The sequence below is a fragment of the Lissotriton helveticus genome, chromosome 4_1, assembly GCF_964261635.1.
Source record: "Lissotriton helveticus chromosome 4_1, aLisHel1.1, whole genome shotgun sequence".
Taxonomy (NCBI): domain Eukaryota; kingdom Metazoa; phylum Chordata; class Amphibia; order Caudata; family Salamandridae; genus Lissotriton; species Lissotriton helveticus.
The window spans coordinates 305281951-305296685 of NC_136063.1; the positions used below are offsets into that span (position 1 = coordinate 305281951).

The 14735-nt window shown below is 42.9% G+C and overlaps 1 long non-coding RNA gene and 1 pseudogene across 1 annotated transcript in view; one reads left to right on the forward strand and one right to left on the reverse strand.

Moving 5' to 3' along the window:
• Nucleotides 1–14108, reverse strand: part of LOC144827138 (uncharacterized) — a 79398-nt gene extending 65290 nt beyond the window's left edge. The window contains exons 1-2 of the long non-coding RNA XR_013610040.1: nucleotides 14084–14108; nucleotides 12736–12873 (exon numbers count right to left, since the gene is read on the reverse strand). This is a non-coding gene — a long non-coding RNA (uncharacterized LOC144827138). The remainder of the gene's footprint in view (nucleotides 1–12735; nucleotides 12874–14083) is intronic.
• Nucleotides 4284–6186, forward strand: LOC144826809 (coiled-coil domain-containing protein 146-like; annotated as a pseudogene).
• Nucleotides 14109–14735: the final 627 nt, after the last annotated feature.

Below are 14735 nucleotides of genomic sequence, written 5' to 3' on the forward strand. Positions count from 1 at the left end.
TCAAATACCATGGATTGCAGGATGGTTCACTGTAATTAATTTATGTCACAAATTATTTTCCATTCCGTTGCATCCAGACAGCAAATTATTATTTTCTTCAAATTTGATGAGCATGTTTACGTCTGGAATCGTTTCCTCAGGTGTACATGGAGAGTCCATCAATCTTTAGTCAGATTTTGAAAAAGTGTCTTAAATCATTGGTGCTGCCTGGACAATCTGTTTTGGTGCAGTATATCGATGATCTATTAAAATCGAAAACCAAAAATGACCGCCTCCCACCCTTCCGATCCGAAGCCACCGACATCATCTGCGGCGTCTCCCAGGGCTCATCTCTCAGCCCGACGCTGTTCAACATCTACATGGCCCCCCTCGCACAAGTGGCCCGCCATCACAACCTCAACATCATCTCCTACGCCGACGACACCCAGCTCATCCTCTCTCTCACCAAGGACCCACACACCACCAAAACCAACCTCCACGAGGGAATGAAGGCCGTCGCCGACTGGATGAGGAGCAACCGTCTGAAGCTGAACTCAGACAAGACGGAGGTCCTCATCCTCAGACCCACCCCCTAAGCCTGGGATGACTCCTGGTGGCCGACCACACTGGGAACAGCACCAACACGCACTGACATTGCACGCAACCTAGGATTCATCCTCGACTCCTCCCTCTCCATGTCTAAGCAGGTCAACGCCGTCTCCTCCTCCTGCTGCAACACCCTCCGCATGCTCCACAGGATCTACAAGTGGATCCCGACCGAAACAAGAAGAACGGTGACACAGGCCCTCGTCAGCACAAGACTGGACTACGGCAATGCACTCTACGCAGGAATCCCTGCCAAACACCTACGACGACTACAACGCATTCAAAACGCCTCCGCCCGACTGATCGTCAACATCCCCCGCCGCAGCCTCATCACCCCCCACCCTGAGAGACCTACACTGGCTCCCCGTCGACAAGAGGATCACCTTCAAGCTCCTCACCCACGCACACAAAGCACTTCACAACGCCGGACCAGCCTACCTGAACAGCAAACTCAGCTTCTACACCCCCACCCGCCAGCTCCGCTCCGCTAGCCTCGCCCTCGCCGCTGACCCCCGCATCCAACGAACGACCTCCGGTGGCAGATCCTTCACCTACCTCGCCGCCAAGACCTGGAACACCCTCCCTACCCAGATACGGCAGACCCAAGACCTACTTGCCTTGAGAAGACTCCTCAAGGCCTGGCTCTTCGAGCGGTAGCAGCACCCCCCACCCCCCATAGCACCTTGAGACCCTCACGGGTAAGTAGCGCGCTTTACAAGTACTCTGATTGATTGATTGATTGATTGAATCATTGAATCATTTGGCAAAAGGCGGATATAAAGTAACCCCTGATAAATTGCAGTACTGTACAACCTCAGTCAAGTATCTGGGACACCAGTTAGAAAGAGGGGTTAGCAGAGTGACTTCCGAAAGAATCAAAATAATTAGAAACATGAAACTACCCCAAACACAGAAAGAAATCAGACTGTTTCTCGGAGTTGTAGGTTACTGCAGACAGTGGATTGTGGGATTTGCAGTGCTAGATATCGATTCAACTGACAAAGAAACGGGCAAAAGATCCAGTCAAATGGGACGATGAAAGCATGACTGTTTTCTTAAAATTATGCAACTCTTTGTGTGAAGCTCCAGCACTAGGGATGCCTGGTTATTCCAAAGAATGTGCCTTGTTTTGTGACACCAGAGACAATTGTGCTCTCTCAGTCCTAACCCAGACTCATTGTTTAATGCGACGTCCTGTGGCATATTTTTCTGCCACACTGGACCCAGTGACATCAGCACTTCCAGGGTGCCTAAAATCGGTAGCTGCAACTTGCATGAGTCTTGAGCAAAGTGAATGCATTGTCATGGGACACCCTGTAACAGTTTATGTCCCACATGCAGTCGTGATTTTGTTAACTCAAACATGTACTCAGTACTTAACTCCTAGTCGGATGACTAAATATGAAAGAGTCATTCGTGGTGCAGAAAACGTGACAATAGTCAGGTGCACTGTTCTCAATCCGGCAACTCTGTTATCCAATTCACATTTTGAAGAAGTAAGAGAGGAAGTCGAACATGATTGTGTTGACCTTACTGAATTCAGCACTAAACCACACCCAGACACACAGGAAGAACCTTTAAAAGACCCTTAACATGAGTTATTTGTAGATGGCTCATGTATGCGACATGAGGAAGGAGGCATGAGTGCTGCTTATGCTGTATGTACATTGTCTGGTATAGTCGAAGCATCCTATTTACCCGGAGTCAAGTCTGCGCAAGTAGACACATTTATTGCTTTAATAAAAGCGTGCAAAATTGAGAGAAATTGGAAAGTAACCATTTACACTGATAGCCAGAATGGTTACGGGGTTGTGCATGACTTTGGCCAGCTATGGATGCAAAGGGAGTTCTTTACTTCTTGAGGAACCCCTATTAAAAATGGACCGTTTGTAAAAGAATTACTTGAAGCAATTTGTTGTAAATTGTTATTTCTCTCAACATTGGTCCTTTAAACCAGCCCTTCTTTTGTGTCCTTTCCTTCCCTTCCTTCCAGAATACCTGTAATGTTCTAGGTGCATTCAGCCATATTCATCAAGGGAAAATTGGCTCGCAAAGGGCCAGATTCTGAGAATCTGGCCCTTTGCGAGCGCAATTTTTGCATTTGGGATTCATCATCCCAAATGCAAAAATCGCAAATTGCGAAATCGCTAAATTGCGAGGAATTGCATTTAAGGAATCTCTATTTGATATTCCTTAAATGCAATTCATAAACCATTTTAGAATTGCGAAATCGCAATTTTTGGCCGCTATTTAGTGCGAAGTCTGACTTCGTGGTAAATAGCGAAAACTTAGAAAAATGCACTTTAGTGCATTTTTCTAAGTTGTATGTTACACACACACATGTCCTTTTGACATGTGTGTGCGCAACATCAGTCTACATTTTCATTTCAGGGGTGCTACAGAGTGTCCTTTGGACACCCCTGGCACCCTTGAAATCGCATCCTTATTTGCGATTAGCAAATTGCTAATCGCAAATAAGGAATGACTCCCCATTCAATCCTATGGGCCTGTAGGCCCATAGGAATGAATGGAGAGTCATTCCTTATTTGCGATTAGCAATTTGCTAATCGCAAATAAGGAAGCTGTAGAAATCGCAAATAATATTGCGATTTCTACATGAATCCCGTTTTGCGAGTCTTTAATAGCGATTCCTTAATAATCGCTATTAAGGACTCGCAAAACAGGACGATGATGAATCTGGCTGATTGTTCCTAGCCAAGCTGCATTCCAGACTGGTCAGTTGGAGGTCTGGCCAGCTGGAGAGGTATATGCTATTCCTGTGCTCTGCCAATAAACCTACTGCTTACCCTTGAAGAGGCTTCAGCGTCATTCATCATTTAGCTTACATCAATTTGGCGACAATTTGAGAAGCTAACTGGACCACATATACTGAGCCTCTAGCAGAGCAGTCTCCTACTGTCAAAAGGTTAGCGACACCTCAACATGCACTATGTGTTGCTAGGCAGCAACCTCCCTTAGCGACAGTGCGTCCCAGCGGCATTGCGCTGCCACAGTGCAGTCCAGCTCCATCATTCCGTCGGACCGTTTCCATTTCCACGCATCCATGCGACGTGCTGATGTAGTCGCGCAACGTGAAGTAGTCATTTGTTACTTTCATCGAAATGCTTTGCAATCAGCTGAGTTGCCAAGGTTACCATCAGTAACGAGCGTAACCTCTACACGGTGATAATACGCTCACCAGCCCTGTCACTACCCGTGCCTCTTATCCTTCGGTTGCTGCTATAGTCTTTGCTATAACCTATATACCCTCAGCGCTGCACCAAGGCTCTGCTGCCACAACTCACGTGCTTGCCACTGTGATGCGCACACCACACTACTGCTGCAGCCACAGTGCATGTCACACGGTAATGTGCACACCACTCAGCACTAAGTGAAGTGAAATGAAGTAAACACGGCGCACCACTTTAGCTGCCAACGACATAGCAGCGGAAGGGCAAACTGTAAGTTTAGTGAAGCAGAACATCTAGGAAAATGGTAGAATGAGGAGCATACCCTTACTGAACAATTAAGAATGCAGCTGTCTGAAATCAACATCCTTTTAGATTTGCAAAAGCAACATGCGATTGAAGTAACTTATAAATTGCTAATGCTCAGAAAAAAATAAGTCTCCTTAGTAGGCAATTGCTTCGACATTTAACATCAACGCAGAAGGTCTTTAAAAATAAGATAGAAATATAATGTCCGAAAGCCCTGTTTTTAAAGGTCTGGACAAGTTAGTTGCCTCTGGAAATATCCCCGGAACCAGAGTAGTCGTGTTAAACTTGAAGTGTACATTGCCAAACGGTACATTGAAAAGTGTACAGGAGTCTTAGATTCAACTGATGAAACTATATATTGCTGAACTGGAAAAGCAACTTAGAGTACTCAGAAAGGCAGATCAGTTCCCCGAAGCTGCAGATTCTGAGGCCTCACATATGAGAATGCAGCTCCTGAAGTACAGCAACGATCTCGATGAGACTGAAGAACGAGAACTCCAATTGATGTTCTGGATGGACTCTTTACAGGCAGAGAAGAACTGGTTCCAAGCTGAATTGCAGAGAATATTTAAAACTGTGGAAGTGGAAAAGAAAAATAAGATTTTGACACAAACCTGCGTTCTGAGTAAAGAAAATACCCAGAGAAAAATGGAAATTAAGGTACTAAAGAAAGATGTAGTACTCAAGCAGAAGCAGATTCAGAAAGGGGAGCAGGTCATCCAGAACTGACGTGTTCAAGAGGAAGTTTTAAAAATTGAAGTGGTGCAGCTTCAAAATACTCCCGTTCAGCTCACGAAGGTGATGGAGAAGTTTAACCACAAAATTATAGACAAGGAGAACAGAAAATCGGGCTTTGGCGAGCAATTCAATGAGTTGGTTAACGACATCAGACTGACAGAGACAATGAAGGAACTAGAGCAAAAGAGAGTGTTCCTTGAAAGCAAAGAACAAAAATGTCCTTGGGGGACAGAGCATCTATAGATCGTAATATTCCTCACGATGTTATGAAGAAACATATACAACATGAGTCCCTCACTCGAAGACAACGTGAGAAGGAAAGGGAATTGCGAAGTGTGAAGAAGCTAGAATTTTGGTTAATGTTTGCCCAGGAAGTCCTACCGCATACACAAGTTTTCTTTCAGAAACTAAAACTTGGACTGGACACATTCCCCACCCAGGTTGGAGCAGCAGAACAGAAGAAGGAACTCCGGAAAGGAGTGGAAAGGTCAAGCCCAAAGTGTCCCATCGACACACCCTCATAAAAGTAGAAATCCACATGGTGGAACAGTGTTTTGCAGAAGTGGAAAAGTTTGTCAAGAAGCAAGGTGATTGTCTGGAAGAGGTGGTTAATCTGACACACCTAGCTCAGATCAAAGCTATCGATAGGGAACAGAAGTCAACAGAGAACAAGAAAGCGCAGCTGAGTGGTGTCGAAGTGAGGCAAGCGATAAAAGCAAAAGATGCTACCCTAGCAGAAAATCAAAGGAAAACCCTAGAGCTTCAAAAAAAAGTTGAAACAATTTGCCAAAATGTATAACCTTATGCACAGTGAACGAAATAAATATGTTGATTTTATTCACACTACTAGTCAAAGAGCATCTAAAACACAAGAGGAAATACAAATTATTAGAAATAAGATTGAAATCAAGACAACCATAACATTAAACAGAGAGAGGCAGGTTCCGAAAAATAAGTTGAAAAAAACAAACAACAATATGATTCGTGGCAGTTTTCTAAGGGTTCTTGCTAAAGTTGCCCTGACTCTTCAGTTATGAGGCAAAAGAAAGTACAACAGAAACTGGTAATTGGCAAACTCCTCAATATGATCAATCAGACTGAAGACATCATGATGCAACTCCGCAAGAAATATGTTATTGCAGTCATCTCGACTCGAGCACCAAGAGAGAGCCCTGGTAGGGACCTGTATCGACATTCTGGTTACGAGCTGCTCCCAATTGAGAACAAAAGTAAAGGTCCACGTAAGGCTGATAACATAGAAAAGCTGTCCTATGTCTCCCATAGTTGTAAAGCAGCCAAAACCCGACTGCTCAAGCACAGAGATTTGAAACCTCCTGACAAACAGTCCACAGACATCCAAGCTTGAAACCAGGTGCAGAAGTTACCTGACCGAGGCGAAGCCATGGAAAGGTTTTCTGAGAGTACAATTTTTTTCACAAATCATACCAAACTAGCAAGGATGGAAAAGCTGTTATCTAAACAATGCCCTGTGAATGGAGAGTTCTTGCCTGAAACCCAAGTTCGCAAAGAGTCCTGGAGGTCTGTGGTAGAAGTGGCAGCAAGGAGGATTGAAAGCTACAGAGAACTGCAGCAAGATGGGGGCAGTCTGTCACCAGAAGAAGAGAAAGATTTAGAAAAATCGCGGCTCAGAAGTAAACAGAAAACTTCCAAGAAGTCACAGGGAGCGGCCGTCGACAAAGGTTCCAGAACCAGGACCGGGAGGGGACAGTGGGACCGGGAGAGGACAAAGGAAGTCCCAGGACCGGCAGGGGACAAAAGTCCCAGAACCAGGAGAGGACAAAGGAAGTCCTATGACCGGGAACCAGAGGGCAAAGGAGGTACCAGGACCAGGAGTGGAAACAGGTCCCAGAACAAGAGGAGGACAAAGGTCCCAGAACCAGTACCGGGAGAGGACAAAAGTCCCAGAACCAGGAACCGGGACAAAGATCCAGGAACCAGTACCGGGAGAGATTCCAGAACCAGGAACCGGGACAAAGATCTCAGAACAAGTACCAGGAGAGGACAAAAGAGGTCCAAAGACCAGGAGGGGACAAAGGCCTCAGAACCAGGAGAGGACAAAGGTTCCAGAACCAGTACTGGGAGAGGACAGAGGGGGTCCCCGGACTGGAAGAGGACAAAGAGAACCAGTACCGGGAGAGGACAAAGGAGGTCCCAGGGGACAAAGGTCTCAGAACCAGAAGAGGACTATGGTTCCAGAACCTGGAAGACTATGGTTCCAGAACCTGGAACCAGCAGCAGGAGAGGACAAAGGAGGTCCCAGAACTGGGAACCAGAGAGGGCAAAGGAGGTCCCAGGACCAGGAGTGGACAAAGGTCTCAGAACCAGAAGGGGACTATGGTCCCAGAACCTGGAACCAGCACCAGGAGAGGACAAAGGAGGTCCCAGGACCGGGAACCAGAGAGGGCAAAGGAGGCCCTAGAACCAGAGGAGGACAAAGGTCCCAGAACCAGTACCGGGAGAGGACAAAGGAGGTCCAAGGACCGGAAGGGGACTGAAGTCCCAGAACCAGGAACAGATACAAAGATCCCAGAGGTCCCAGAATCTGGAACCAGCACTGGGAGAGGACTAAGGAAGTCCCAGGACCGGGTAGGGACACAAAATCCCGCAACTGGTACTTAAAAAGCCCTCCTGTCCCCCTTTCTGGTAAAGATTGGGTGAGGGAGCCCACAGAACAGAGAGTCAAAGTTCCCAGGAAGAAAAAAAAATAAACAGGTTCAAACAGTACAGGATTGGAGAAAGAGGTCCAGTACTGGAAAAGGGTGAGAACCAGAGTCAGAGATCCAGAGCCGGGACAGCTAGCCCCAGTACTAGGACTTAGATAGAATTTCCAGTATCCTCTGGTTCAACTACTCAGGTCACCCTAATGTCCCTGCCCAACAAGGGTTACATTCCATCTACCCCAGTAGAACCAGTTTCTCTTCCAGCATTGGCTGGTCATGGGGAGGAAGGTGGTGGTGGTGATGCTTATGATCTCACTGGTGTTCCTGATTCTTCTATTCACAGTGATGTTTCGCAAGATGCCTCAGCATATACGGAAGTCAAAGCTTAGAGGCTTCACAGACTTCCCGCATATTTGAGTGATTAAATATGTTAATGTTCTACACTAAGTTTCTTCACAATAGTGTTTTCTTTTCATTCCCAAGAGAGAAGATGTGTTGTAAATTGTTATTTCTCTCAACATTGGTCCTTAAAACTAGCCCTTCCTTTGTGTCCTTTCCTTCCCTTCCTTCCAGAATACCTGTAATGTTCTAGGTGCATTGTTCCTAACCAAGCTGCATTCCAGACTGGTCAGTTGGAGGTCTGGACAGCTAGAGAGGTATATGCTATTTCTGTGCTCTGCCAATAAATCTACTGCTTACCCTTGAAGAGGCTTCAGTGTCATTCATCATTTAGCTTACATCACAATTCAAATGCCAAAAGAAGTGGCTATGGACAAGTGTGCTGCTCACCAATCTGGTAATGACAAAGTGACAGCTGGTAATCGTTATGCTGACCGGGTGGCCCAACACCGTGCAACATGGCAGTAAACAAGAAAATCGATGCATGTGGAATCAGTTGCCAACTTGTGCAGCTAGGAGGTGTAAATACATGAAAGGAACTGATAGATTTACAGAATGAAGCAGAACCCAAAGAAAAGTAAGTATGGGAGAAAATAGGGTGTCAGAGAAGTCCTGAAGATGGTGTGATAGTCTATCTAGATGGGACACCAGTGTTACCTGACTGTATGCTTGCACCCATGGCCAGTATGTTCCATGGGAACTCACACATTGGCAGAGATGCAATGATAAGGTTGTTCAGACAGGATTGGTTTAATGCAAGGTTCAGAAACGTAGCAGAGAGTCTTTGCCACAGATGCTTAATTTGTCACTGAATGAACCCTGGTAGGAAAACTGTGGTTTGCCCTGGAAAAATTGGAAAGGCAGAAGGTCCAGTCATAAGACTCCAACTTGATTTCATTCAGTTACCTGCTTTCCAAGGATTAAAATATGTTCTTGTCATCGTCTGCTTATTTTCTAAATGTGTAGAGGCATACTCAACCAGAAGGAATTACAGTTTAACTGTAGCAAAACTCTTTTTAAGAGAGCTCATTCCTCGGTTCGGTTTTCCAGTAGCAATTCAATCAGACTGAGGATCTCATTTTAATAATGAAATAATTTGATTGATTTGTGAAGCATTCAATATCTAGCAAAAGCTGCACTATGCATACTGCCCAGAGGCTTCTGGAGTGGTAGAACAACTAAATGGCACAATCAAATCAAGATTGGGAAAGATGTGTGAATCTACCCAATTGGAATGGCCTGATGCTTTACCTCTTGTCTTGATGGGACTCAGAAGCATACCAGACAAGAAAACAGGCTTGAGTCCCCATGAAATACTCATGGGAAGAGCAATGAGGCAAGCATGTGTGCCAGGACACAAGCTGATAACTATATCTGATGATTTAGTGTTGAAGTACTGCAAAGAACTGACTGACCAAGTGCGTTCTATCTCTCACCAGGTTGGAGAAGACGCTGTGGCCAGACAATCAACTCCTGACACAGGTCATGAAACAATATGAAAGGAGAAAAGCAAAGTGTCACCAATGTTGTTTAATCACATTGGGAAATGCATTTTTATGAACAATTTTGCAGAAAACACACATTAAAAAGTGCGGTGTCCAGGGGAGGGAAGAGGGGGAGTGGAAAAAGGTTGTTAGATACTTGGTGGGAAAGAATGTTTTGTGATAGTGACAAACAAATCACATACAATTTCGGTATATATGAATCATATACCAGAAAGTCAAAGTCCACAACTTATATACATATTCGCCATATAACATATAAGATCACAGTTTATTTATCACTGTCGATTCTGTATTGGCAGATGCTGTAAAGTCGACGTTTCGACCCCTATATTTGTAGGTATCTTGAACCTTACTACCGGGGTCTTCCTCAGGACAAGTGTGGGGTGCAGGAGGCGGCTTGGAACACCTAAAACGGAAAGGGAGGGATGGCAGATGAATACCTGACATGTAGTTAAACTGGGAACAAATTTCGGGACTTGGAACAAAGTTAAATATTATTACCATGAGTGTGGCAGAGGAGAGGAGGGTTACTCTCACAGGTCAGTTGTAGAGAGCAAGGGCTCCGTGACTCTCCAAATTGTGAAATTATGGTAGGAGACCAACTTGAAAAGCTTCACAGTTTGTATTTTGTGTAAAGTTTACAAAGAGGGGCTAAGTCTCCTTAGTGAAAATGTCTGATGCTAGAGTTACTGGAAACTCAAAGAAAAATTGTTTAAAGACATGCTGTAGAAAATGTAATTTATTGATAGTACTTATAGTATGGCTAGGACTGACAATAGCAATACCTTACTTGATGGCTGCTAATAAATAGAATGACACTAGTGCACATGGAAAGGTAGCTAACCTTAAACAAGACAGAGTAGATTTAAGAAGTACCAGAGGAGATAGAATTACACCATAGTAGAAATAGAAATGAGACAGATTTGAATGTATTTGCAAACCTGTTAGTACATTATGTAGAAACAATGGAAGTTAGTGATTGCTACGTCTGTATGAAATTACCAACATCAGTAGCAGAAGGAGTTACATATCACCATTTACCACTGACACATGGTATTTCATGTACTATTGAAGCTACTTTATTTTATAGAACTGGAAAGTTACAATATTATTATTCTATCACAGATGTGATTTTTTTCTGAAATTCCCTTACTCAGAAACATGAACCCTGTCCTTAGCAGTAGACACTCACAGTTTGTGGGTGAATATTTTCTAACAATAAAAACGATAGATATAGCTGAAGCACATAAAGACAACTTAACATGTAGATTACATGAAGAAGAGAAAATATTTCTAAATTTAGTAGAGAAAAGGAGACAGGATTTCGATAGAAAGGCCATTGAACCGAAACCCCAGATACCCAAATGGGCTGAAAGGGAAGAATTTATGGCAACTGGCAAGGCTCATGCTGCTATGTCTCTGGACTTAGGGAAGAAGGGGAAAATCTGTCTCCCTAGGTTGAAAACAGAATATAACAATGTATTCATCGGTTCCAGTGAATGTGAACACAATTTCTTGATCATTGGGGGATGGGAACTAAAAGGGAGAACTGATCCAGTATTTCCTGGAGTCTATTATATTTGTGGGAACAAAGCTTATTTTGAGCTGTCTGCCCATTGGTGTGGGAGTTGCTATTTTGGAATAGTATTCCCAAAAGTATATCATGTAAAGAGAATCACTGGAAACAATGAAGGTAATAATGAATTAATACGACATAAAAGAGCTAGTTTTGCAGACATTTTAGGTGATATATTTAGTGCATTGACACCTTCAGTGGGAGTAATTCTGAAAACTCAAAGAATTTGTAAATTGTCTACTGTGGTGGATCGCTAATCAACTGACACTGCTGGGGGATTCTTACTGATCAATACTGAATTAGTTGCGATCCAATCTATGGTTTTGCAAAATCAACTTGCTCTTGATATATTATTGGCAAAAGAGGGCGGAGTCTGTAGAATACTGAAAGCACAACATTGTTGCACTTACATACCTGATAAAAGTATTGAAATTGGAAGGTATGTCAGAAATATTACTAATTTGGAAGAAGAATTGAAACCACTGGAGGTTGAAAGTGCATGGAAGAGATTAACTGATGGTCTCTCCTCTGTAGGTAGTTGGCTTTCTAATGTAGGAAAAAGTATTGTAGGTAAAGTAATGATGCCAATAATGGGAATATCACTTCTGATTTTGGTGATAATGATTTGGTGCAAATGCTGCAGAAACAGAAAGTGGTATGCAGTAAATGAGAAAATAAATAAACAAAAATTTTATGAAATTCAAATGGAAGAGTTGAAAGGGGATATTTACAAAAGAATTAAAGTTTTCCAAAAGAAAAGAGATAAAGGAAATCCTAAAGAAATAGAAGAAATAGAATTGGGAGAATACTAAAGTAGACATCTGGTTCCAATAATTAGGGATGGTATAAAATACCATTAAAGAGGGGAATGATGGAGCAAGGTTTCATACGTACAGAAACTTGCCTGCCCTCTCAAAATAACCTGTAACTAATTAATCAATATGTTTTTTGTTTACTAATACTTGCATTTCACGACATTTTATTAAGAAGGGGTAGCTTGCCTATGTGTTTTTATTAACAGTAACTCAAGTGTCCTAAAATGGCTGACAAAAACGTAGGAACTTTTCTGCGCATCCATCTGCCACATCTACGTGGTGTGATGCATCTTTCGCTTTTGGGGGGAATCTCTCGCAGCTGCGCATTAGTACCAAGATGGCAGCTTAATGCTTTTCATACAAATGCACATGCTCCAGTTCGAACTAAAACTTGTGTGTTCTGCTTAATTATTAATGTTAGAGGTTGATCCTGATAGCCTTTGAGTGACAGATTATTGCCAGGCTGATCTCGTGTTGCAATCTTGTTCATGTCATGATCCTAGTACTTAATGTTATAGCTGTACACTCTGTATTATTCCCCATGGTCCCTGTTAAAACAGGACACTCTGTAATTTACATCATGGTCCCTGTACATTCTGTGAGTTCAATACACTTAGTATTATTCATCAGATATTTATTTTGAAAGGTAACAGTGCTTGTTTAATTTTAAAGCTAGCAGTGCTTGTTTCCTTGCAGTGCAGTCCTATTCATTTGATTGTATTTAGCAGTGGCGCTATACAAGTGGGTCTTGTGGTTACACCCTGGAATAACTGCCAAACTGATTCACGTGCAGTTCACAAGACACGTGTAACGCTCGTTTTCAAGTGCCTATAAAAAACCCCACCCGCTTTCCAACGGTGCTTTGCTTCATTACTTCACCGCTGGAACCTTGGCTCCCACCCCCGCAGAACAGAAGCCCCGAGCCCGACTGGAACTTACCTGGATTAGCAGCCGTCTTCGGACCTCCTCCGCTCCTGTTTCCTCAGAAGGAATTCTTCCTGATTCCCCGAGAGCTTCCGGAAGTCGTCCTTCTCCTTCCTGAGGTCGGCGGCTCTCCCGAGTGCATTCCTTAAAGCCCTGAAAAGAAAAGAAAGCGAGAGAAGTTATTTTCAAGCTTAAATAACCAGCAAATTCTGAAAACTAAGTAAAAAGACATACCTTGAAGCTCCGGTAAGATTATTTAAGCATTTAAGTACAACGAAGGATTAAAACTGTTTAAAGCTCAGACGAAGGATATTATTTGGGCTTTGAAACTAAGACTTTCTGAATACAAGACATTATTAGCGCTTAGTGAAAGAGACATTGTATTAGTGAGCTGAGAAAAGAAACACAGTGTTCTGAGTGTTTTAAGTTGATTTTAAGCATCCAAAGGAAGGTTTCCTTGTTAACATTATATTTAAAGCTCCTAAATGAAAAGGGTTAATTAGGAGATAAAACTAGTGGTGGGCATTGACAGCACATTTTGTTTTTTTTGTTTGTTTTCTTCTTTATTTATCATTTCAGAACCCCTTTTTGGACACATCATCTCTGAGAACAAAAGGTATGATTAAAACACAGAATAAGTAGAGAATGGTAACATGTTAATTACTATCAGTACTAATCTTGTGGAATAGTTTATTGAAGTGACTATAAATGAAGTAACTTGATGAACATTATTTATTTAAGGTGCTCATGAGATTAAAAAAAACATTATCAAACGAAGTGTGTGCATGGGCTCTCCTAGATTAGGTAGGTAAACAAACCAAGTGTTAATTGGATATTAGAAAGATAACTAAGAAGTCTTTACCTATATTCTGTTCTTATTTGAAGATATAAAAGAAGAGGAAGGCCCAGAGTCAATTGTATATGAGAAACTGATACGCAAATTCCTAGAAGAAGGTGTCCAGTGTTTTGTTTGTTTCTCTTTCCAATTCCCCTTTCCCACATGGATCATTCAGACTGACAGCAAATATTATAATTTTGTTGTTTCGATTGATTCAGGGAGGATTTTGGAACACGCAGCACCAAGGAGAAAACAATTGGAGACTTGGGAGGTTCTGGTGAGTGACATCGTGACAATTAATGCTATAGTCAAAATAAAGTAATGGGGTTAGAGTAGAGATTAATGGTATACAGTGCATTAATTTATTTTTGTAATCTCACGTGTCTCTCTTTGAATTCTTTAATAGCTCGTATTTGGGCCTGAAGGGTGACTTGAATCGCCATATTGAATTTACTCTGCGCAAGTGCCGGGAGCACTGAAAGACCTCGAGCAGTGGCATTGAAACCTTCCCAAAGACTGTCTTACCTGCGATGCGCCTGGGAACCTCACCCCATGACCTGGAAAAGAAAGACAAGTTGCAAATTTTGAAAACATTGTATACTAAAATGAAATAACATTGCTGGGTGGAATAAAACCATGGGAAATTATATTATGGGCGGGAACATTGATCAACTATATTGAATCAAATGCAGGGAACACATAGAATTTGTAGCATTTAGGGGGTGGTACACACACTGAAAATGGTATAACTAAGGTAGGCTTAGTTAGTTAATCTGTCCGACTTGTCACAGACCTGTCACTGACCCAATGTATGCTGAAGGAGGATCGGGAGGAGAGTGCTGGTGGAGCACTCTGTCAGAAGAATCGGGGTTTGCTGAGGGAGAAGTATCGATTACCCAGTCGGGGTTCTAAATTTGCCGTAGAGGGGGTGTAACGCTGGCGTTGCACTTAGCGGAGGTTATCTGTACTGTTTTACACCTGTCCTGTCCTGTTGGCACCTGATTAGTCGGGAGCCCTTCTTTGTCCCAGCCTGTGGCCAGGGTTGGTGCTCGCACCATTCTAGGTATATATAATCTGTGTGGGATGTCTTTGTAATGTTTCCCTTTCTCACCCTTCCCAGGTACCAATGTCTAAAGGTGTTACTTTAAATTCTTGCAAACTTTATGTTTTATTATTT